This window comes from Neodiprion pinetum, chromosome 6, assembly GCF_021155775.2.
Source record: "Neodiprion pinetum isolate iyNeoPine1 chromosome 6, iyNeoPine1.2, whole genome shotgun sequence".
Classification (NCBI taxonomy): Eukaryota; Metazoa; Arthropoda; class Insecta; order Hymenoptera; family Diprionidae; genus Neodiprion; species Neodiprion pinetum.
This window is the reverse complement of record NC_060237.1, coordinates 24,682,650-24,707,394: the sequence shown is the minus strand read 5'-3', so window position 1 is coordinate 24,707,394 and position 24,745 is coordinate 24,682,650. Positions and strand designations below refer to the sequence as shown.

General features: G+C 43.1%; 1 protein-coding gene and 1 long non-coding RNA gene across 2 annotated transcripts in view; one reads left to right on the top strand and one right to left on the bottom strand.

The window, feature by feature from the left end:
* LOC124221678 (uncharacterized) overlaps positions 1–2,830 on the bottom strand; it is a 62,196-nt gene extending 59,366 nt beyond the window's left edge. The window contains exon 1 of the long non-coding RNA XR_006883851.2: positions 2,640–2,830. This is a non-coding gene — a long non-coding RNA (uncharacterized lncRNA). The remainder of the gene's footprint in view (positions 1–2,639) is intronic.
* The window catches only part of Pdk1 (Phosphoinositide-dependent kinase 1), a 323,017-nt gene that overhangs the window by 238,667 nt on the left and 59,605 nt on the right, over positions 1–24,745 (top strand). The gene's annotated exons all lie outside the window — the stretch shown is intronic.

The window sequence follows — 24,745 nt, the reverse complement described above, 5'->3', positions numbered from 1 at the left end:
GGTAATTATTGTCTTGCCGCGCATCACGCTGCTCGAGAGCCGAATGGCACGGTGCAGCCGTTCTGCAACTATGAAAAATGTTGGTATCATGATATTTCAACGTCTGTCTTTTTCACCCATTTATATTCCGTCGTCCTTCACCCGCTTCGTCGTCGTCTCAGAGCTCATCGCTATTAAAATGAAGAAAATTTCGCTCCGCGGTGAATCGTCCGGCAGCACGTCTACCGACATTGTGCGCGGTACATAAAATAAGTGGAAATATATACATATCCGTGATACACACAGCACATGTCCGGGTCTCTCTCTCTCTCTCTCTCTGTTCGTCTCCGTGTGAAAATCTCCTCTGCCCTCGAGATTTCTTGCCCGTGCTCTTTTCGCTCGGAGTCTCTTTGGCCATTTGCCGCCATTTGCTCGTCGCCTCCTCTAAGAGACATTAATCCGATTTGCCGCTAGGTTCAAGTCTCGCGATGCGCCGGCTCGATAACGACCCTGTATTACGAAGCTTTGCGCCGCGCGCCTGCAATTACGCGGGTGGTTTCACGTCAAGCTGGTTAAGCACGCCCCTCCCGCCCTTGTCCTTGCCTCACCTGCCACTCGGCGAGGATTCGGATCCAAGGATGCGGAATCGAACGTCTTCGTCCCCCGCCCGTTTTTATCCCAATTCCGAAGAGGTATAACGGGGTTACGGTGCGCGACTCCCGACGCCGCGGCACAACCGACTCTACGAATTCTCAAAGCCGTCCCTTTTCATCCGTTTATTAACCAGATCAATCCTGTTATTCCGCCCTTCTTGTACCCCGCGTGATTTATTCCTCGGAAGCACTTATTCTTCTTCATCCCTCACCCTACCCCCTTCTTTCTTTATCCTCGAGCCTTCCTTGGTCTGATACTCAGGGCTGAATGCAGGTTCGACGACTGATTTCTGCTTATAGAAATTTCGCGAACGAAATATGTATCGTCAAATCTGAACTCTACGTCCGTTGACAAAATTATTGGCCCACAAGTTTCTGGACCCTGTTACCAAAAGCGTTATCCTTATGACCCGATCATGCATCGCGGCAAAGACAATTCCATTAGCTTTTTGAGAAGGGGATAAATCCTAGCGTACAAAAAACCAAGATTTTTTTCCGCTTGTGGTTAAATTGAGCACTTTTTTCATTCAAATACAAACTAGCGAGCCTTTATCAACAGAATCTCGTCCGTATAATGCATGCGATATGCGGAAGCGGAGAAAAAGAAATTGAATATATATTCGACGTTTATTACCGTGAAAAGTGCATGAGTTACGCAGGAAGATATAACGCGAGGTACGTTGTTTAGGCTGGGCTAAGGAAAGGTGGAGGCACGTTTGCGTCGAACTGTATTATGCGTTATAAGTATTCGGTACTAGTGAGCATGTATCACAGGAACGTCTGTAGCCTGCAAAACGGCGCCAGAACTCTGGCTAAAATTCAAATAGCCAATATCGAGGTAGCCGTGCCGCCCCCGCCTCGGTGGCAACGCCGGTTGAAATGTTCGCAAAAATTTGCGTTGCAGAAGCATAAAGTTGGTCGATGTGACGCGGTGCTGTTATGTATATATGCGCACATGTATATACACGTACTTGTATGTACGGAGAATCACGAGAATATATACACGTATGTACGTATATACGTATATACGCGTAAGAACAGGCTCGCGAAACAGGAAAAAAGGAGACAAAAAAGGTAGAAGTAGTGAAATTGCAGTGTATGCTGCATTTTGCCCGAGCAATAGCTCAACCGCAGGGTTATGCCCGTTGCAGGTGACAAAGGTCGGGCAAACTTCAACTCCAACTTTGACTTAAGCTTCAACTTCGTACTTGCACACACTTCTGCATTTTAGTTTCCTCGGTTTCTTTGCCTCCAGCTCGAGTCAGACGAGAAGAACCCGCGGAACGATACATTTCTCATATTTCAAACTTCCCAAGCCGGCTACTATACCGCCTTTCCTTGTCCCGAAAAATATATTGTTAAATAATATATACCTATATACATTTATACATGTATAGAGAGGGGGAACGTTCAGAAATGCAAACCAGATCGCTGCAGACGCCACTATATTATACTCGGTTATACACAACTCATCCCGGTCCTTTCAATATACCGTTCAATGGATTTATTTATTACATACTTCGCAAAGAATACGGATTTTCACTGCAGATGAGATTCGCTTACACCTATAGGTACATGTAAAGTAGATGGATGCAAACTATCGATTGGATTGTACATTCTCCGGTGCTAAGACCTGCACGTCAAAATCATCATGAATTTCGAAATAAATAATTACCAGGAGCGGCAACCGTCTGTGTTGGCAAACCTCGTACTGCATGGACTAGATTAATCTGAACAGAATGATTCCACGATAAAAAAAAAGCTGCGAAGAACCGGCGTTGGGAAAAAAAGGTCCGACGTAGAAAATCGACTCTAGCCCGTTCTCGTTTGTCAGCTCTATAAAAGAATCCAGTAGTTGTACAGATAGACACACGAATCGTGTTTCACGCCCAGCCAACCATGCCAGGAACAACACGCGAATCATTCTGAACGTAAAGCAGGTTTTGTACCCTCCACCGAGGGCGAGAAATTAGCGGAGGTTTTTTTCCTCCCTGAGACTTTACGTACCTTCAGGCCGCACAATCCGCAACCGCTCTGGTCGCTGGAATGTTAATCTGGAAGCCGGAGGAAACCAAGCTGGCAGGCAGACCTCGCTGGTGCGCTGCTCGGTGGCAGTACCTTGCAATCGGTCATCGATGAAACTCCCGGATTACTTCCTTTTTCCCAGTAATCGTGTCTCAAGTCCTGACATCTGTAGATTTGCCTGATCGCTGCAACAAAGCAAACATTCGAAGGAATTAGCCACAATTGTCGTTTTTGGGGGGAATTTTTCTTTTAGATATGTTTATCGCCTGTATACTTGTTTTGACGGTATACCAATGGCATGACAAATTTATGGTAACGTGCTTGCATGTTCACTCGTCCTCATTCCACAATCTCTAACCTGAGTTACGACGATTGCTTTGAAAAAAAAGAAAATTAAAAAAAAATCAGAAAAAAAAAGAAATCGACGTACTCGTGAATCATTGAAGATAACGCGAAACGTGTTTATTCAAATTCGCAATATCACGTCGTTATTTATTATCCTTTTTTTTTTTTTTTATTTACCTTTGCCTCGTCGCCTCGAGAAAAGACCACGTAAACGTTCACCCGCTAAGGTACGAATAGATACTTACTTATACTTAACACTTATACGTGTCAGAAAACAAATGGCGGTGATAAATCGCGACGTGTGACAAGTGGCGCACGTAATAAGCAGCCGAAGGCATCGGTCTAGGACTCTAGGCCAAGAGTCACGAGCTCCCAGGTACACGACGAGGCGAGACGACGATTACGTTATGTAAAGAGGTCGTCGTGTCGTCGCTCATCGCCACCATCCTCGAAACTCCTAGTTACTTCGCACGGTCTCGAGCCTACTTGAAACTTGTTCCAATATATTCGTACCGCAAACGCGAAATTTCAGAAAAAAGCCTATTCTCAAACCTTGAAGTTCGATTCCCGAAGAAAAATCGAGACCAAGTCTCTACCGGTAAGTTGCAAGAAATCGAGCTACGGCGGAGCGACATTCGAAACAGGAACTTTGGCTTTAAATTTTCTCGATAGAATTACGCTCCGCGTGTACGCGCGTTGGATATACGCGATGATGAGCAATCCCCACACCAAGGGTAGAAATTACAAGCAGAAGTCTGGCGACTAATCGGTCTGCACGAGATATTCGATATCCCGAACGGAGATATTCGTAATCCTGAACTGAGAGAAACGCGTGCGCTCGCAACAAGGATGTCTACCTGCTTACAGGAACGCGAAAGCTCGTCGTTGTAATAATAGCCCTGTACGCGTGCTTAGATAGAGCAAGAGAGTTAGAATCTACGTATGTAAGTCTATTAGCCAGCACGAGGTATACAAGTAACTCGATATATTGCGGCAATAAAATGAAATTAATTCATCCATTCTATCCAGGAACCACACGTTGTAATCTCTTGTACATACGTATCTAGGCGAGCCATGCAAAACAGGTGAGGTGACAAAGGGACCGTTAGATTTCTACGGCCGATGTGTAACTACTGCGGGGAAAACTGGATTAGACTCTATACCCATTCCTTGCGGCTATGATTATAGGATCGGATCTGCACGCGCGTAGGTACCCGGTCCTCCCCGTTCCCCGTTCCCCCTTGCCTTTCCCATCCCGCCGACACCTCGTCATAGTGCGAAATTGGCCTCGTTTTCGTTCCGATCTAACCGATTCGCGGTGGGAACCACTTGCCGTTTTTCAATTCGCTCTTCGCCACTCAAGTTTCACACTAAAAAGTCGCAATCGTTATATGCATCATCTAGTTGGTATATATATGTGTCTTGAATACAGCCTCTTCGCCCATTTCTATACTTTTTATTTTTATCCTTAGTTTTTTTTTGTCAACGAAATTTAAACGACCCTGAAAAGTTTGTTCACCGTACCGTGTGAAAACGACTGGACCACTTATATCCAGTTAATTATAGGTTCAGGTGGTGTCGTCTATACGTAAAACGCCGGATCATTTCGTCTCGTTCAACGACTGGCCGTTGCTGTTTCTTTGTCCTATGGTCGAGTCTGCGGTAGTTACGTAACTTTACGTTTTTCCCTTTTTGTTTTTACGTTTCAACTGCTTATCTCGCGACATTAATTTACCGCGGGTTAAGCACCGCATATTTGACGCGAACACGAGACCTAATGGCAGGTCTTACACCATGAGGTGTTACGTGGATTCCAGTGTCGCTCGATCCAATTTTCATGAATTTCTCTCCAGTCTTAGTTGGCACCAAAAACTCCGACAGTTCAAGTCTCTGTACCTTCTTTTGCAAGAGTAATTTTCATATCGCAGACAACGTCAGAACTGTTATAATATACACAAGTGCAGAAGCGAAACGAGGCAACGTTAGAAGAGTGTCAAATACTTTTCAACTCTGTAGCGAATCTTCATTGTAACCGCATAAAATTCTCATGCTCAAGATATACCCTACCCACTTTCGAATATTGCGTGTAATTGAAATAATCAGCGATAGAAAGTTTGAGAAGTTATAAGGTGTATTTTAGGTCATAGCTAAACCTCGTCGACGTGTGTACGTACATACAATGTATATATATATACAAACGGTTGTTGTACGAATCATCAGCAGTTTCTGTTATTCAATAAAATTAGCAGGCATTAGGTGACAAATTCTTTTATCAAATCTACCTGATATGAAAATTTAGATATCTGTTATTTCGCCTACACGGTATCTAACAACTACACAAAGAATTGACTACAGCATACGCACGTGTCCGGAGTTTCGCACGACTTCATGTACGAATGATGCACGAGCTCTCGTCAAAATACACGTAGCCAACGGGTGTATAACAAAATCACGTTGTTGGAAAATTATCGCCAAGCGACAAGATATTTCCTCTTAAATAAATGTAAAAAACTAAGATTAAGATTAAATAAAATTAAAAAAATTCATTTAAATACAGAAAGAAAATATATTCCGCTCTAGGCGAGTATGCACGATACAGCTACGCGGTAAACGTACACGTATACATGCAGAATTCGCGGTTTAGCGTACTTTGCCCGTGTCGGAATATCAGCAGGAGCTTAACAAAACCAGTTTCTTTTGTCCGAAATCGAGCGGCCTCCGACGTGGCCGACCTCGTTAGATCCGTGTTTCCCTAAAATCTCCAAACTTGCGTAACATTTTACAATATTATTTCGCGGCAAAAGTAGCGAGATTGTTTGGACCGTGGCCGTATGGCGTGATTATATATTGTTCAAATAAATTGCAGGCATACGCGTTAAACGCGTACCGTGTATGACCGACGTCGAGGTGAAATCCCGTCGAATACTGACCCTGGTTATAAGATGACGAACAATAATTTCATCGTACGTCGCTCGGTAATCAAGTACGTATCTACGTATACTATAATATTGTATAACGAGGAGCTGCGAGTAATGTGCGTATCCTAAACACAGGTTTATCAAACTACAATGGTACAAATAGACATCGATCGCGAATGTCGCGTCGCTCGGGTCGAGAGAGAGAGAGAGAGAGAGAGAGAGAGAGAGTGACTCGACCCGAACTCTCTCGCGGACGACATCGTAATATTGCGCAACTTTGCGAAACCGTTTGTTGCTTGCCACTCGTATCGGCTGTCTTGCTACTAGCGGCAACTACGGTCGGTCTATAAGCCTCGTTAGGTATACACGTACTACATACTGTGCAGACGATGTACGAAACGTCGGACATTCCCGTCTTATTATCAGAGATGATTGCTTCGACCTTGGTGGAAAAGTTCTCCGATTCTCTCCTCTCCTCCTCCTCCGGCGTCCATCCGCCCTACCAATAGCGAATGAAATTAAACGATCTATATTCAACTAGATAGGCGCCGCCGCGTGCGCGCGACGTTGAATCAAAACGCAATCGCGTGGCGCCTGACACTCATTAATCACTAATCGTTTCCCGCCGCATACATCTTACACCGAACTATAGAAAATCTTCGTATTCAATAATCACCCTGGCATGGCTATTATAAACTACCGTCAAATGAAAATGCGTTGAGAAAATTCCTTCAGGTTATACGATTCTTAAAATTATATCCTGCATACTCGTATACGGATGCCTTTTAACTACTTTATCCGGTTTACCGAACTTTTGATGCGCACACTGCTTTAATCTTCTTGCATGGCGTACCTAAGTATTGCAATAAAAATTGTTACAACTACTTTGTAAGCGTACAGGTAAGGAAACCGGTTTGAAAATTTTATACGAAAACATATGCAGCGTGAATCGTAAATTTCGGGAATAAATGATGTACCTACGCTTGGTCGAATATGTCAGTCGGAAACCTTTGACGACGCGTGGAATTCTCGTCCCTCCCAGATTCATTCGTAGGATGTTATACACTATCGTAACGATTTGCTAATTTTTATCACACGGTGTTCCACGTTGCTTTTATGCAATAAACCGCGTCACGTGAACGTACATACTTGCAAAATATACGCGCAAGTATAACATGATATATGTGACCCTATGCGTGAAACGTTAACAGCGTGAGTCGCGTTATTATACGTATACCTACGTAGTGCCTACGTCAATCACCGTATGTACAGAAGTTACAATCAGTATTTTCTGCAAGTTAACGAATACCGCGTCTGGAATTTTCCATCCCTCCCGGATGTCCCGATTTTTACATAATAAACAGACTAATCGCAAATCGCGTTGCAATGTATCGATTGGCTTTTTCTTTCTTCGCTTTATTCTTCCTTCTCGTTTCTTACTTTTTGCAAACGCATACGAGGTAACATTGGCATTGATGCGAACTAGCGAATAGAGAGAAAAAAAATCGACGAAAAACATATCGCATACCGTATGACAAAATGGAATTGAGGAAAAAGGAAGAAAAAAGTAAAACTATCGTAGAAATCTGCGATATTTGGCAAAATTCAAGGATTCGAGGGAGAAAAGAACAGCCGTCAAGGTATAACAATGATAATGCGTATACCCGCCAACCTTATACCTCGGTAGTTGGGCATGTCTAACACGAAGTAGGTATATACGTTATACAGGATATATGTATCGTAAAACCGACCGTGTGGGTGCAAGTATGTATCAGGCGGTGCAGGTAAGTAAAACGTGGATACCTACGTAAATGTAAGGGTCATACGTACGTACATATATAGACTTACGTGATTGCGAATCGGCAAGTAAGCCATGGAAGTAGGCCAGTTACTGGCAGCCCGTCCAGATACAACGCAATAACTCACCAACAACTTTCGACACAGGGACAATTTACGCCGAGCAACAACCACCTCTTTGCTTTGTTCTATAACCATGACTTATTGTTAGTATAAACTTTACCTGTACCTATACAAACGCGAGTTTGTATGCACGCGTTGGTAACTAGCGAGAGTACGAAACCTCCGTCGATAACGTTACTCCAACCTATTTATGTACAGCCATTTGGAATTCATTTATTTTCAAATCTCTGTAACAACCAGTTTCGCAAAGAAATCGAACAAGAGATTAGCAAATAAACAACAGTCGGCAGATGTTCGGTTTAGCAAACAATAATTGGATAACAACCGTATAGTTGTCCTCTCTAATTTTATAACCGTAGATACATACAAACTACACGCGGTATATCATTATATATGTAGTATACTTTCACCCAAAGTTCACGTAAGAGAAATCTAGAAAAAAACAAAAAACGAACGAACCAAGATCCTGGATGTTTCGGATGAAACGAAAAATCCGACGATTGCAATATGACGTTAAAATACATTTCCGCCGTTGGGTGAATCAAATTTCGCTTTCCACCCTTTGGGAAAAAAAAACGTATTTCGCACAAACATGGAAAATCCTGCATCTCGCACCTCTCGGTTCGAATCTCTCGCTACACGTACGGCGTCGAAGTAGGCACCCAAGCTTATGTAATAGTACAGTCTGCAATATGTATACGTATATATACACGAGAGTATTGCGCCGCGACCTAGTTGTCTAGGCCACTGTGCCTGTACACACACGTATGGTACACTCGAGTCACACGCGTACAGATGTACCGACTTCTCGTCACTTCTATACGCGTATTACACATGCATACGAGGTGGATATAGACGGCACAGAGGATGCAGCAGGCAATGTTTTGGTATACCTGCCGCGAAATTCCCCTTTACACGTAATACGCGACGACGCACTTACACCCCCCCCCACCTCTTACCTACTTACGTCTTCACAGTTTGCACCTTATGTATTGTATGGTACATACATGACACCATCTTCAGCGCAAATAGGTACGCAAAGTGGCTGCATAGGGATATCAAGGCAATGAGTGTACGAACAAACAACACGCGCAAACGCGAGAGAGAGAGAGAGAAGGAAGGAGACAAATACCTCTGCGTGTGCGCGCATGTGTGTGTATACGTTACAAGAGTGTGTAAAATGAGGGCACACTGGGTGATTACAATAATAAAAATAATAGTTGGAATGAAATTTCTCCCGAGTGTATGTAAACGCTGTACGTCGACATCAAGATCGCGTCGGTATAGCTTTGGAGGAGAAATTATCGGAGCCGACAAACAAATGAGAAGCAAGAAAAAAAAAAAAAAATAAAATAAACGAAAATATCAATCAAGCTCGAGGATAGGTAGACACGCGTACCTATATGTATGCGTTCCTACGTACTTACGTTACATTTATAGATTATACAAACTACGTACGTACTTGCGCACGTGGCTACGAAGGTAAACGCGAATCTCTCATACATTTACACGTAGTAACTACGCGTTGCTTTGGTCCATGTCAAGGCCTCGTACAGTCGGTATACGCATAAGTATGGGTATAAGTACACCTACTTTTATCGTAGACACCATATGAGTAGCGAGGTGATCCTATTTTGGCATCGCTATATCTGTGTATTTTGCTGCAAGTAATATCGTATAACACCTTGAATTTCGACGCTCCTTGAGGAATCAAAGGACATGTCGGCGAGAGGCTTGCAGATTTATATACCTGCAGGTTTTGACCTTGCCTTTCAACGTCCGGATGATGTGCCATTTTACGTGGACCAAAACGATTTTACAAGTTTCAACCCGACATCGTTTCACGCGTGATTTTTACACTTTGCTCTCGCTTTCGTCGCGTATTATCGATGATACACGATTTTATTTTTTATATCATTACATATTCACGGGACACGATTCCGTCGCATGCGACGTGATGTAGTCAAGTAAATTACGGGAGCCCGGTTATTTATAGGATTCATATGCTTATTTACATTCGGCGTATCAAAAAGTCCTTGTACAGTACACAGATGCGCGAAATAACACCGCGCGAAATGTAGGTTAACGGTTAACCCCCTTCTCTCTAGCCGCGACCTATGCGGTCCGACACGAAAGGAAAAAAAAATAAAAATATGAAAGGAAAACAGATAGAAACAAAACGAAAGCCCAGAGGTAGAAGGAATGAAAAATGTGCGACGCAGCGATCGCTTTTCGATAGCTGCAAATTTCAAACAAGTTTCTCCCTCTGCAAATAGATATTTATTTACAATAATGACAAATCCGAGCCCGTTGCTTTCCAGCGTTGAAAAATAATTGTTGTCGTTACTTACTTACGCAGCAGATTTTCATGTACCACATGTATGTACACATTGTAGATAATATATAACGTAAGTATGTCTTACGAATAAAAATGAATCGAAAGTAACGGGTACGAAGCATAATAAAGACTCGTACGGTGAATTCGAGAAACCGAAAAAATTGTGTCTCCGTTAGTCAGCAGCGATAATACATACATATATATATATATATATATATATATATATATATATATATATATATATATATATATATGCATATGTGTACATACACGAAAATTGATGAAGTAGGCGACACACTGGATAAGTATAATGTACAAATGTACAATACAATGATAAATCCTGGGAATACAAGATAAAGGTCAGATGACTCCGTATATATACAGGTATACCACACGTAAATTCCGCGAAACTCTTCGAATATAACAGTATTATTGTAAACATCAATTAAATACAGTTACAGAGTTGAACGGCGCCGGATTCCGGAGAATCCAGAACGCCGCGTCGCGGCTGTAATACCTGATTGTGAGACGGCAAAACGGTTTATGTGCGAATGCCCGAGCCCGTCGCACTCTTTCTAGCTAGGCGACCTCCGCATTTCCGCCGCTGCACCGCCCGACTTGAGCACCGCGAAAAAGAGATAACTGTATTATACATACCAGTACATGTACATTTAAACACAGACAATAAAGGCATACGCGACAGAGGGATTGAGGTAAACCGTACGAGACACTGCACGAGTCACTCTGATATGAAGGGGTTGATCAGAATCTTCCCATAAATTGTACACCATGTATTTTATACATGCATCGTGTATTACATGTAGTAATTAATACGCGTATACATGCCTACATGCATTGTACACGCGCGAAACAAAGCGTTGTTGCTGTTTTTCTTTATTTTATTTTTTTTATTTTTCTTTTCTTTTTTGGGGGGTTTGTTCGCAAATGGAAGGGAGGATTTGTTTCTCGCGATCGCGAACGGATGCCAGATCGGCATAACGGACACGAGCGGCAGCGGGGGGGAGAGGTCAAAAGCGAGAGGGGAAGAGAGAGAGAGAGAGAGAGAGGAGAAGGGGTTTGTTTGTAAACACGGAGAGGCGAGGAGGTAAAGACGAGCCTCTCCGTCGTCGCGGAGACAACGACTTTCTCTCCCCCTAGGCGTTATGTAACTCACCGCCGCCGCCGACGTCTGAAACACCAGGTGAACTGACCTACTTGACTCTCGACTGTATTGGGTCGCGCCGACTCGACTTGACTCTCGACTCATGCAACTCAAATTGCTCGCGAGGCACTCTTTCTCTCTCTCTCTCTCTCTCTCTCTCTCCCTCTCTCTCTCTCCGAGACTTGCCTATACGGTATAACGTGCAGACGGCGACTGGATCCGGTGCGACGTATAATATAACCGCGAACACGCATTTGATACGATGATCACCACTTTTCTATCCACATGTGTTAAGCACACCTATTATTATCGCAGTCCGCAAAACTCATTTTCGCACAGTCCCGTGTTCGTGGGTTTATCGTGTTGAATATTAGGTACACGATTCGCTTGGAACGTAAAAAATTGCAGTAAAATCGGGGGTGATTCGTGGATTCAATGCAGGATATCGCTAATTTCATCAATGATTTTTTCTACGCTAGTACGACCCTTGACAAGCTTCTAGGAATTTTTTCAAATTTTTTGAATCACTCGTCTTTACCATATGATTTTTTAAACCCATCTCAGAAACATTCAAATTAATTTTTATGAAGCAAGGAAAAAAACATTTGGATTCCGAAATGAAACATTTTCACGCAAGATTCCGAGCGGGAACTCGTTTCTTTTATACGAATATTTTTTTTTTGATAATTTCTTTCATTTTTCAATAGTTTTATCTATTTTCATATCTGTTAAAAATCTACTATAAAATTATAACACATACCGCGTCTCCGATTTGATTGCTGATTTTTTAAATTGTTTCTCCAGTTCTAAAACACACCGACGATTTTTATTCAACATTTTCTTTAGAACACTTTTTGTGAAAAATAATAACTCTAAACGTGTTGGAAAACAAAAATTTGAAATCGATCGTGAGTGTGTTTTAGAACTGAAGAAACAATTTAAAAAAATCAGTAATCAAATCGAAGATGCGCTACGTATCATAATAGATTTTTAAAAGGTATGGAAATAGAAAAAACGATTAAAATAATAGAATAAAACGAGGTCCCACTCTGAATCTTGCGTGAAAACGTTTCATTTAGGAAATCATAGATTTTTCTTCCTAGATTCACAAAAATGAATTTGGATGTTTTCGAGATGGGTTTAAAAAATCATGAGGAATAAGACGAGTGATTCAATAAATGTGAAAAAATTATATGGCAGTTTTTCAGGGGACGTACTGACGTAGAAAAAATCCTTGGTGAAATTGAAAAAATTGATGGTCGTGGAAAGCCCCATATATAAACATCTCTTTCTTTTTTTATCACCTAGAAGATTTTTCTATATGATTGTTTCAACCTTATAGGTATGTACTATACAACCATACGTTATACGCTCTAGGGCAATTAATTTTTATCGCATTTTTTTCATCGCAATGTCATGTACACGTGTAATCCCCGTTGTGTTATGTATCAATTAATTATGCATTTGATCGTGCAAACCTTGCCGCTTTTCCTCCGTTCTCGCATGCAGGTGAATAATGTATAGGTATAACGAATTTAACGACACGTGGTCATGCACTATCCCTGTAACTGAATTAGCGACGGTATTTTTACGCGACCGCGTCGCCGCCGCGTCAAAAATAATATTTGTTGTAATAAAATTGCGTATACATACATAAGCGTAACTACATACATGCGTATCGGTCTGCATTGCGAATAAAACTCAGTTCACGGATTAAGTGTTACTGATACTGCAATGTTACGTTTACGTGCACACTTTTAAACGATACTCTAAGATCTGAGACTCTTTAATTTCTTTCAAATGTTTCAATAGCAAGTTTGATTTCATTCAAAACAATCTTAAATAATATCAATTTTTAATTCGATGCTTTTCGATCGGTATGCCTAAAGTTCGTTTGCCTTTTGACGAATGTCCATGATTGATTGAAATTTGATGATATTACATAGCTCGTGCGCTTCGGGGGATAGGAATATACCAAATTATTGTACTTGCGTTGGTATAACCAGGACGGCAAGTATATACTCGGATTTTATTCGTCGTTACAAAGAATAAAGGAAGATAATAAAAATATCGTCATTACTATCAAATTACTACTAAGCAACTCCTTCCTAAGAAAAATAGGCTCATTATACGTCGACAAACCTATTACTTTCAAAATCACATCTGTTCTCGACAAAATGCTTGGAGGATCAAATCCGCATAATCGAATGCGGTCGAGTGGTAACAATAGTAAAAATGACATTCCCTCCCATGTTGTTCAAATGAGAAAACTTTCCGCAGTTAGAAGAAAACATTTCAGTGGGATGAAATGAGACTGGGTAAAAAGTGCAAGATTTCACGAAACCATATTAAATAAAAATTATTCATTATTCTGCCAGTCATAGCAAAAATTTCCCTCAGCGTAAAGTACGACGTATAAATAAGATAAATACGAACGCTGGATAGTATAGAAGTGGTTGCGGGGGTGAACCACGTTGTTGAAATTAAACAAAGACTTGGCAAATTTGAAGGCGAATCGAGGAACGACCGAAGGCAATTAGCGGTGTCCTGAAAGGGCCGGTTTCGAGCAATTAAGCCGGTGAAAACATGCTCAACTTGAGTCGTTATATCGTAACGGCCTCGGCCAACTTTTGAACCTTGTACCCGATCTTGTCATTCCGCCGAGTGCAAAAGTCTCCCTCCTGGAAAACCGAAACAGCAGTCGAGCACCGGCGGTTAAGATTAGCCCTCGAAACTTATAGGTATGTATAGGCGCGGCTCTGCGAGGCGCTTCTCCTCGCCCTCGTTAGCCCTCACGGCTACAGCTTAGGTGCGAAGCACGCTGGCAAACAAGGTCGATGACTTTTAATTAATATCCCAACAATCCGGAATTAAGGGCGACGGGAAATTATCGTTCGCCTCTCTTCCTTCGCCTCTGCGCCGGTACCGCAATAATATATATAGAAAATGTCTCAAGTATCACTGCGAAACAAAAGACTGCGAAAAGTTTCACAAATACATCAGTTTCGCAGAATATTTCGCATCGGGTACGCACGTACGTTCGAGTTGTTGCAGCAGTTTGGTGAAAGTGCACAAAGAGAGCTTTGTGCTCGGTAGTAAACACATTTTTTTCCTCTATATACGTACAACGCGTATGGTAATTCCCATCGAGTATTTCGTTGATTTATTCCAAGACGCGTAGTGCGCAGGTACGCGTGTATGAATTAGTTACTAGGCACGTGATTCGAGCCGGGCTTTATTCCGCGGGCCGATAATAATTTCCCCGCGAGTTCCGAGTATAACCCGGCTCGGCCGACGCCCTTATTTCTCTTGGAAATACACTTAACTTATCTATAGCCGATCGTTCTCGGTGCGTTTCTGTGTAGGTATAATGTACATAAAATAACCTCGGAGGTGTCTCCGAGAAATCAGGAGGCGGTTAAAATAAACCGTGAGACATATAACGAACACGTGTGCAGCAGCAGCCCGCCGTTGGTACGTAGGTACATCGCATACTCGCACACGGTAGAGGCACACCGGGAGGGAACAAACACCGGTGTTTTTTACACCTCTCTTTATGCAGCATGAGAACGATTATCGGCGTGACGACCGAGACAAGACCCTCGGCATGTGCATGCTTCCCTGGCTCCCGTAACACATACACAGGTAAACCATGCGCGAAAAGTAAGTACATGCCTACGTACCACGTATTAAAGGTACAACGTCGTACCTGCGGCCCGTGCGATTCCGGAACCGCATTGCAGGCTCTGCACGCGGTTATAAAACGGCTGCATGTGCAACCCGGCGATAGGGTATAGCTCAATCGCATGCGAGAGAGAAAGCCGCCTGTGTACGTGGCTTATCGTTTCCATGGAATAGAAACGGGAGTTTCCTTATCAATTGGCGAGACTCGTCGATCCGCCCGGCGACACGTTCCCGCGTCCCACGCCCGTAAGCCGCGTTCGAACCCGAACCGTGATTCACTCCTACCGGTATTTCACTTCTCGCCTTTAACCCCCGTCTCCCGATCTCCTCTCCATCTCCGTCTCCCTGCACCACCGAGTCACGGGTTTCTATTTACGCGGCCGGTGTTATCCGCGAGGCGGGTACCACGCACATGGCACTGTCACATGCCGATACGTTGTCACGTATCTACGTGCGTACGCGGCCGCACACCTACACGTACGATGCGTAGCTGGCTGCTGTTCACACACGTGACGTACCCGTGGTCCGTGAGCTGGCAATTTCCTGCCCGGTCTCGATACAAATCCCTCGATATCTGTGATACGTACCACCGCTTCGCTACGTTGTACGTCATACGACGTATATAGAAAATGCGCGCCAGGGTTACGCCTGCACGAATTAACGTCATTCCGAAAGCCGCGGCGACGACCCTGCATGATCTTCCTCGTGTTACGTACCTACTGCGTACCTTACGTTTATGCGTAGATATGCTTACTCGCGCGTTGGCGTGAAATTGGTTCACTGTTAGCGCCATTCGAAGCACGACGATATAATGCATGATACATATATACAGTGTTATTTATCGTAACAATATACACCCTCCGAAATAAGGTAGGTGTTCTTTGTCCGTCGAGAGTCTGACGCAAAAAGCGTCGGAGAGTACCCGTGGGCAACGCCTTTACTTACGAGCTAGTGATAGGCGGCTGTAAGTACCTGGACAACACCTCACCACCTCACCACCTCCCTCCTCGACTCCCCCGCACTACCACCCGGCAAAAGTGAGAAAACGACCTGGTAGAGGTACTCGGAGCTTTTCACCATCTTACCGTATTCACCATATAAATCTGTCGATATCGCGAAGAGCTCGGGGACCTCGACATCCAACTTCCTTATGTAGGTACGTCCATTTTGCCTCCTCTAGAGCGTCGATAAATCCACGGGTACCGAGAGAATCAGTCCTGCGAAAGATCGGCAGGATCAGCATTCCATAAATTGTCTCATTTGACGTGTTTTTTTTTTTGTTTTTTCGTTCGTTTTATTTTATTACTTATTTTTTTTTCTCCACGAATTCAAATCTCTCGAACGACTCGATGTCGGCAAGTTTTTCCACTCCCGTCTCAACGCTGCTTCGCTAACTTGTATAACATCTCCAAGGGGAGAATTAACTAAAGAAGCGATTCGAAGCGGAAAGATGGCGTGGCCCGCGGAATGATCCACGTGAAAGAGGGTAAATAATTACGCTCGATAGGGCAGATGTACAATAAGGGGCGAGCACGTGGACCTTGGCGGTCTGCATCCGCACGTGGGAAAGAAGCGTTTGCATTGCGCGTCAGGATGCTAAAGCACGCGCGAAAAGGGTGGAGAATATTTTCACCTTGTTGTTTCGCGACGGAGTATAAAGCCATTAATAGCGTTGTGAGCGATGGTCTGATCGTTCGTGTTACACAATAATCCGGTTCTGAACCGCTGTGGTATAAGTCTGGATCGCTGCTGAAATTCTCGCGATGGAGATGATCAGCCGAAGACAATATTCCTAATCTTGGATCGTGCTGTAGGATAGGTATATTGTCCCACACGGAACATTTGTCTCCAATGAATGTAGCATGGACATCCATGTTCGATATGCAATACACCTGTTCTACGTCCATTTCAACCGAAATGAAGTACAATAGAGCTTTATTAGAGATCTAAATGTCCGCTTGTTATAAATATAACAGAACTCTACTAGAGATCCAGGTAGATCTTCATCGGATTTATCATGGACTTTGTGAAATTATTACCTTCAATCCTCGCTATCTTTGCATCATCTACTCCTGTTTACATATCGTGAACAATATTAGAAACTATCGTGTGCACATTTTCTTCTACCCCAAACTAAAATTCCAAGGCCTAGGCAACATTCAAAGACGATCAAGTACGTAGATATACCGTACGAAATTTTCCATGTGGGGTTTAAATGCATAGAAAAGTATAAAGCATAACGTTGCAGCACCGGATTGTAATCACAACAGAAACAAGCCGGTTGTATTCAATTTGTTGTCAGAATGTTTCAAACGCTCGTATGTATGAGAGTAAATGTATGCGCTCACCCTCTAATTTAAGCTACCGTGTTAAAGCCGTATGAATGTAGCTGAACAAGTGCATTTATATGCCATAAACGCGTTACGTGGCAATGGTGATGATGGTGATAGTGGTAAAGGTGGGCGGGTTTTTCCTGGTAAAAAAATTTCAAGTGTTCATGGAAATGATTCACATTCCTGCGCGAACGGTGGTCAATATTGACCACCAGAAGCTTAGAAGCTGATAAGTTTAGCGCGTGTTGAATAAAAATTTATGTATACCTATATTGAGTGTATACGACGCGACGCCGCGACGTAATAATAAATGGTACCAGATGGTAGTCAGGGCTTGAGCCAGAAACTTCACGTGGATTTTGTTTCTTTTGTTGCGCGATTGATTTTTATTTTTTTCACCTCGATTTCACAGCTGTGTATCGAAGGAACAACGAGGAAACAAACTTCTGAACATCCTGCCGTAAGAAATACAATCGGATCTCGGCGATGATCGACGAGGCACATAGTACATTGACTTATACGCTCGATCAAAGTCCAGCATAAAGCCTAGCCGCGGCCACCACGTGTGCTTCAATCGATTGAATGACGCAAGGGCGTGCGAACCGCGGTTTTCTTTCGTAGGAGAAAAACAAAGCAATAAAAAAAAAAAGATAGAAAAAACAAAGACCAGTGAAATGAAATGAAACAAAACGCCCGAGCACCGTATCTGTTTGCGAGCGTAAAACACGGTTTGCGTAACTTGAAATAGTTGTTAAAAGAAGAAGAGGAGCTGGGCGCCTGCTGCAGGCCTCGAGCCAGAGCCAAAGCCTGCCGAGTCTTTGTTTGTGTACATCGCTAGCTGGCCTCATGCCCAGATAGATAACCGCACAAGGCGTTGTAAACAGCTGCTGATAACGAGTCTACGCCGACGTACGTTACGTATACGTTCATTCATGGAAATGCGGATGTGGGATCATACCTTTTTTGTCAATGAATGTTCAATATTGTCCTTTGATAACACACGGCCTAGTGTTGCAGGCGAAACCTCCGCGCAGCAGGCCTTCCATAGGTTCACGTATTTCTCAGGTGAGGTTTACCTAACGTAATATCTACAATCAATCGCGTTACAGATACTCGAACGGTTTCACGCATCCGGCCAGAGGCGCAACGCTCGCCGTCAAGATTGTACCTATCGTTGATCACAAAACGATATTGACCGCGGATTGCATATCGTAAAACTGCAGTCATCGAATTGACTGCACTATATAACTTGCGGTTAACCAAACCATTACTCGAGAAACCCAAGAAACTCCCACGCGAATTCTCCTCCTCTCGCTTTTCTCTGTTTCATTTTTACCTCTTAGCAAAAGTTCCGAGTACTATCTCAACCCGTTCGGTCGTTCGTGTAGGCGGCTTATATATATATATATAAGGAGGATTATATATATATATATAATATGTGTGCGCGTGCGTATCTGCACATGTGTAAATACGTATACGTGCTAACACATAAATTACCGACGCGTAGGCGAAGTGCGCCATAAATTCCGTATTCGCTAACTGTAGCAGTAAAAAGTGAACATTGACGACAATAGAATATCGCACACGCCACCACGTGCACTATCGATAAAAGTTCATGCTTTATACTGCCGCGGAATTTTTCAGTCCTTCTCCTATACATATTATATCGTACTCGGGATTCTAAACGAGAATACACAGAAAACGCGTATCGGTTTTAAATCAACCGGTAGGAAACTTTGTTCCACATTGTTCGCGCATGAGGGTAAAAAGTTTAGACATCAATTAAAAACTGCGTCGACCGTGCAGTAGTCAGTAATTTCGCGACATCTGAAGAACCATTATATTAGACGCGAGTCAGGTTTAAATTGACGTCGTTTTTAATAGTTGTCGTTATCTCGAGTATGATTTATGAAATTTAAAAATCCAACCTCTCATTTTCCGTTCTGCAGGTTGAAGTATTACGTCGAATAAAATCAAATGACAAGGTTCGAAATGCGATGTTCAAAAATTCGTGACTCAGGTGTTTGCATAAGACGTACACGTGAACGACTGCTGGCCCACACAGAAGTACAATACTTGAAAGCATCGAGAGCGCTTGCTTTTCTTGTATGGACTTTACACTTGTATTATACTGCTGGGTCATGTTCACGATGCAAAAGTAAAGATTTTCGCAAGTATTCGTTTTTTTTTTTTTTCTTCAACTCCAAAGTTTGGGTCAGGTCTCGCTAATTGAATGAAATCGACGTGCTTCTATGTGCTTTCGTGTTGAGTTTCGAAAGCTCTCGCTTTTCACAGAACCCCCGAGATCAGGGCTCTGTCCCCTCAATTACCGAGCAGGCCTTGTTTCAAGTATGCCGTGTTACGTTTTGAAGGATTATGAAGCGTTAAAAATCGCAGTGTCCGAAACATGTTTCGAGCTATTAGATGCAGGATATACCGTAGGTGTAAGGCGAACAAACGAAACAAACGAAGTATAGCTGACGTTGACTCGCTAAGCTTGGTTCGAAAAATAGTCGTTAGGTTTTCATATTTTCATTGCAAAAGTTACAATCTCGTCTCGAGTCTCGATATTTCAAAATATTGCTTAATTGTAACGGCAGAGACAGACGATTTCCCTTTCGCAGGTAGTTCAGGCGCGTACACTTTGCATCGTTCAAAACATCCTTCAATCAGGTGAGTAAATATTTTTTATTAACATCGTCTCGATTCGTCGAAAGCGTTTACTTTACGCAAACTTCGCCAGGTATGCTTGTACAATTTTGTCGTGTGCAGACTTCAGGTGCAAATATCAACGTCCGTTGTAAGCATTATGTACCTATATAATAAAGACTTCTGCAGATACTCGGGTAAATGTAAAAATAGCACGAACTTTCCTGGAAACCGAAAATTATTATACCTGCTGCAACAGTTTAACACCGCGCACGCACACAAATTATCCACACCGGGAAGCACATGTTTTTGCGATTACATCTTCACAGGCGCAAGCAAGCAAATTCCATAATCACAGGATGCGTCAGGTCCAACTCACGGTGCACGAAGCTGTTTGATGAAAACAACGCGACGCGTTACACAAGTGCACACGTCTACTGATAACATACGTTACATACGTGCATACACACGTACGCGTTGCATAAGCCTGGCTATTTGTGGAATAAGAAATTGTTATATAAATAACTTGTGAACTAACGGAAATGTTCCGCGCGTATTGTATTTTGTTTTTTTCTTTTTCTTCCTTTTCCGCTTCAACGTTCAACTATCAAACTCGTTTGAATCATCGATGCATGCACAACGGGTTTCTCGTAATGTATGGAACGTTAATTATTGGGCGGGGTTTAAACAACAAGGTAATGAAAACAAAAATCCCGTTCGTTCTCTCGTCGACGTTCGTCTTCGCGTAGAATGACCTCATATTGGGTACGTCTGCATATGTTACACGATACACCGACACAGTCGTCATCTGTCTCTCAAATTACCACAAAATATCCATAACACCGATGCGTATGGATCGATCAAGTCGTCACACCTTCGGACACCGCGGTGCAAGGTTCATGAATTCGACGCAAATAAAGTTATCGCAGCTTGACGTGTCTCGCTGTTTGTTTACCCAAGTAATTTTCGATTGTCATCGGCTCCGCTCAATTGAGGTCAGAATGTTTTACGAGGAAAATCACGCACCTCGCGACGGCCGCACGCGTGATTGCTCGTTCGGTACGTGGTCAACCTTTCCTCCCGGATCAACCCGACTGCGGAGTATACGTACGCCGGTCACAAGCCTATGTACGGGTTTCTCAGTCGTTAAAAATAAGACGACCTGAAAACTTTTATGACATTTCGTGAACATAAGCGCGGCCACGGTAAACACATTTTTCTGGTCTTGACGTCGAATAAAAACGATGAAGTTTACTCGCTCGTACAGCCAGCCGCTGTACTCAAAAACACTTGTGCACTTTGTCCGCTCCTCGATAATTCGATGAACACAGCGTGTGCTGCTGCGTGTAGAGAAAATTTATAATATTCTAATTCGTAACGGCATTGCGCATTATCAATTCAACGGTCATGATCAAATAAACCGATATCTAAACGCAAAGTCAAGGCCGACAGAACGGCGAAATCCGCATCCATTGCCTATGCACGCAAAAATATATCGCTCAATTAGTCCCCGGTAAATTGTTCATTTTGCTTTTTTTACGCAGTTGGCCATATCGCGCCTATATGTGTTTAGCTGTATATAGAAACTTGCCCTGTCGAGTAAACTCGCACGATGGCTGGCTTGCATCACGTGTGTACATACCGGGTGTAATCTAACGGTGTTTAAGACGAAAATCTTCAGTGACGCTGAAGTAAGAGCAAAAGCTTCAATCTTTCCGGAAAGTCTCTAATTCAAAACATCAGCTGCTGCACAACGGATAAAACACGTCAGAAACGATACCTAATTTGTGAATCAGATCACCGCGCGGATCGCTTGTAATGTAGCTGGGTATTTTTTAGGTGTAGGTGTTTTAGTTTGAGTCGTTCACATTACCGAGGAGCAGGAAGTAAGATTCATCGTGAGTCGTCCCGTTAACTGGAATTACCCACGTGTAACTTGCACCAAAAATTCACCGCACACAATGTCGTTGCAGGCACATCGATGACTCGCAGATTTTTAGGTGCATGGGTATAATCGTGTATTATATTATATATACATATATACACATGTATCCAGAAATCCCGCACTCGACGCGTTTCTTTACGAAATGTCAGTCAACGACGAGAAAGAAAGTTTGTCTTAGCGAAAGGTTAATTATATATCGGCCCTACGGTATAAGGATGATGGAGTGCTGTTTGACGAACGTCAATCGGTGAGCTATCTTCCGACAAGTATCTCGAAAAAAATCTATACAATGGTTGACAAAATAGAGTGGTATGCAGGGAGAGGAAGTGAAATAACATCGAGCGCACGTGTATAAATGACTGAATCAAGTTTATACCTCAGCTATAGGAGAAGGCGAAGAGAGCGTGGAACAGAAGTCGAATGAAATATGAATTAACACCTTTCTAAATTTAACCGTTCGTTCGTATTTACACACTGGCTAAATCAAGACAAGTGGAGCAGGGTAGAAGATGATTTTTTTTATTAACCAGGAGGTGAGAACCAGATGGACCGGCGTTGCGCGCGATTACCTTCCCATGCGTGCAGCTTTATACCACTCTGCCAAACTCCGTAACACCGCGTACAACTGTGTAATATAATTATTATTGTGTATACATACTTAAGAGAAAAATCTTAAACTTGACGCTGTTACACTGGCTTTCTTGGACTCATCGAGTAGAAGAAGAGAGTTCGTTCGTCCTCTCCCTCCGGCTTTAAAGACGCGGGTGTTTACCAAGCTATTACTATTTATGGTGTAACACCTCTCGCGCTCCGTGCAATTAGCTAGTCTATTTCAAGTCCGTTAAAATTTGAGCAACTTACGGGTGATAATTAAAAATATTTGTGCAACGGCAATGCCCGGTGTGTATATATATATATACTTCATTATAGCCGCATGTACATATACATACAAGAAGGTAAAACCACGGCGTAATATTTTACTTGTTTTCCTTCCATTTTTTGTCGGTATTTCCTTCCTTCCTTCCTTCCTTCCTTCCTTCCTTCCTTCTTTCTTTCTTTCTTTTTTTCTTTATTCCCACCTCCCTTTTAGACGTCCTCCCAAGTGTATAAAGCTCAGCGTGTGATTCCCCTCTACCCACGGGACTACACCCGAGTGATTTCTATTCTAGTCTCTAGATCGTTACCGACGCAAAGGTTACGAAAGGTGAAACACGTCCGGGTGAAATGAATTGAATCGATTGAAATTCACTCGCAGGATGGCTGCTCACTGATAGGGGTAGGGGTAGGGGGAGGGAAACCCCTGGGTATTCGGTTGAGACGACAAGGATGTTTTCGCCTCCTTTTTCGATCCCGCTACTCTCCGCCCCCGTTTACACCAAGTACCGTCATTACGGGCTGCGGCAAGCAGGAGCTTTGCTCGTTGCCCGACGTTGCGATAGTGTTAATACGTACGTATGTACAGTGGTCGCATTATTGGTTACACCCGGAGGTGTTTATTGGCCAAGTTTTGTTGTTGACAAGTTGTAAAAAGAGGGCGAGCGAGTCTGCAAACCTTGTCGGGGAAAGTGAATTCCGCGGCGTTAACTTTCAAAACGCTAACCAGACCAAGCCAAGAAGGAGAACTTTGTCGTAACGTTCGCGAAGGCTCTGTCTGTGACTTTCTGTGTATAAGTTTATAGTCGAGCAGATACGGTTGCAGACGGAATTGCGAATACGTGCATACGCCGCTGTCCGAGGGTGGGCAATACACACAGGCTTGGCTGGACGCGCGTCGACCGACGCCGAGGATTAACTCGACAACCCGCAATTATCCTGCGGCCCCGCACAGCCCTAGACACCGACGCAAAGTTTAGGAAAACCCGAGTCTCCCGCAGCGGTATTCTGCTGACCGACGCGTCTCCGATCAGCAGTTCGATTCTGGTGCCGAACCAGTCCGTACTTGTAATTCTGGTCTCGATACGCAGAGGAGTCGTGGGCTGGCTGCAACTCCGCAGTGCTGGTTCCCTCCCCTAATACCGTATCGTCCGAACTAAATTACGTAAAATTAGACGGCCCTGTCTTTTTATCCGAGCGAAAGAACGGGGAGAAAAAAGAATTTCACAGGGTGTGTTAGCGAAATTTCCAGACACCCGGTATCATCGTGTTTAGCAATTTATTACGAACGTTTCAATTTCGTTTGTTTTTCAATACATCGGTAATGCCGCGTATATTTAACACCTGAAAATAACACTTTCTTCTCTTACAATTAGCGTAGATTTCAAACACTCGGACATTCGATCGTATAGGTAAGGTTGTAGGACACTGATTTTGCGGTTATTTACGAAGCTGAAAATTACAACATCGTCGTGTACAAGCCTTAAAACAAACAAAGGATTCGATTTGCAAACACGAGCGTCATTAGCTGTGCACATACAGTTACAGACGTATAGAAAAGTTTTTGCACCGACAAAAAAAAGTCCCCGTAAGTATAATGTACATCGAACGATGTGGGTAAGATTCTTTTTACGTCACAAATTCAGTAAAGGTTGTATTTTTGTTTTTCTTCTACCTTGGTTATTTCCATTTCGAACTAGGTATACAAATACGACCGGTACACGCGGGGATGAATACAGCTATCTATGTTACATATATCGGTAACATCTATCTTCTTAAGGAGAAAGTGCACCACTGTACTCATTGCCGCTGTACCAGCGAATGGATTCTTACAGTTTCATAACTTATATAGTGACCGACATTCCGCGCTCCTAGAATTGCACCACTAATAAGAACAGCGTATACTGTATAAATGACGTCA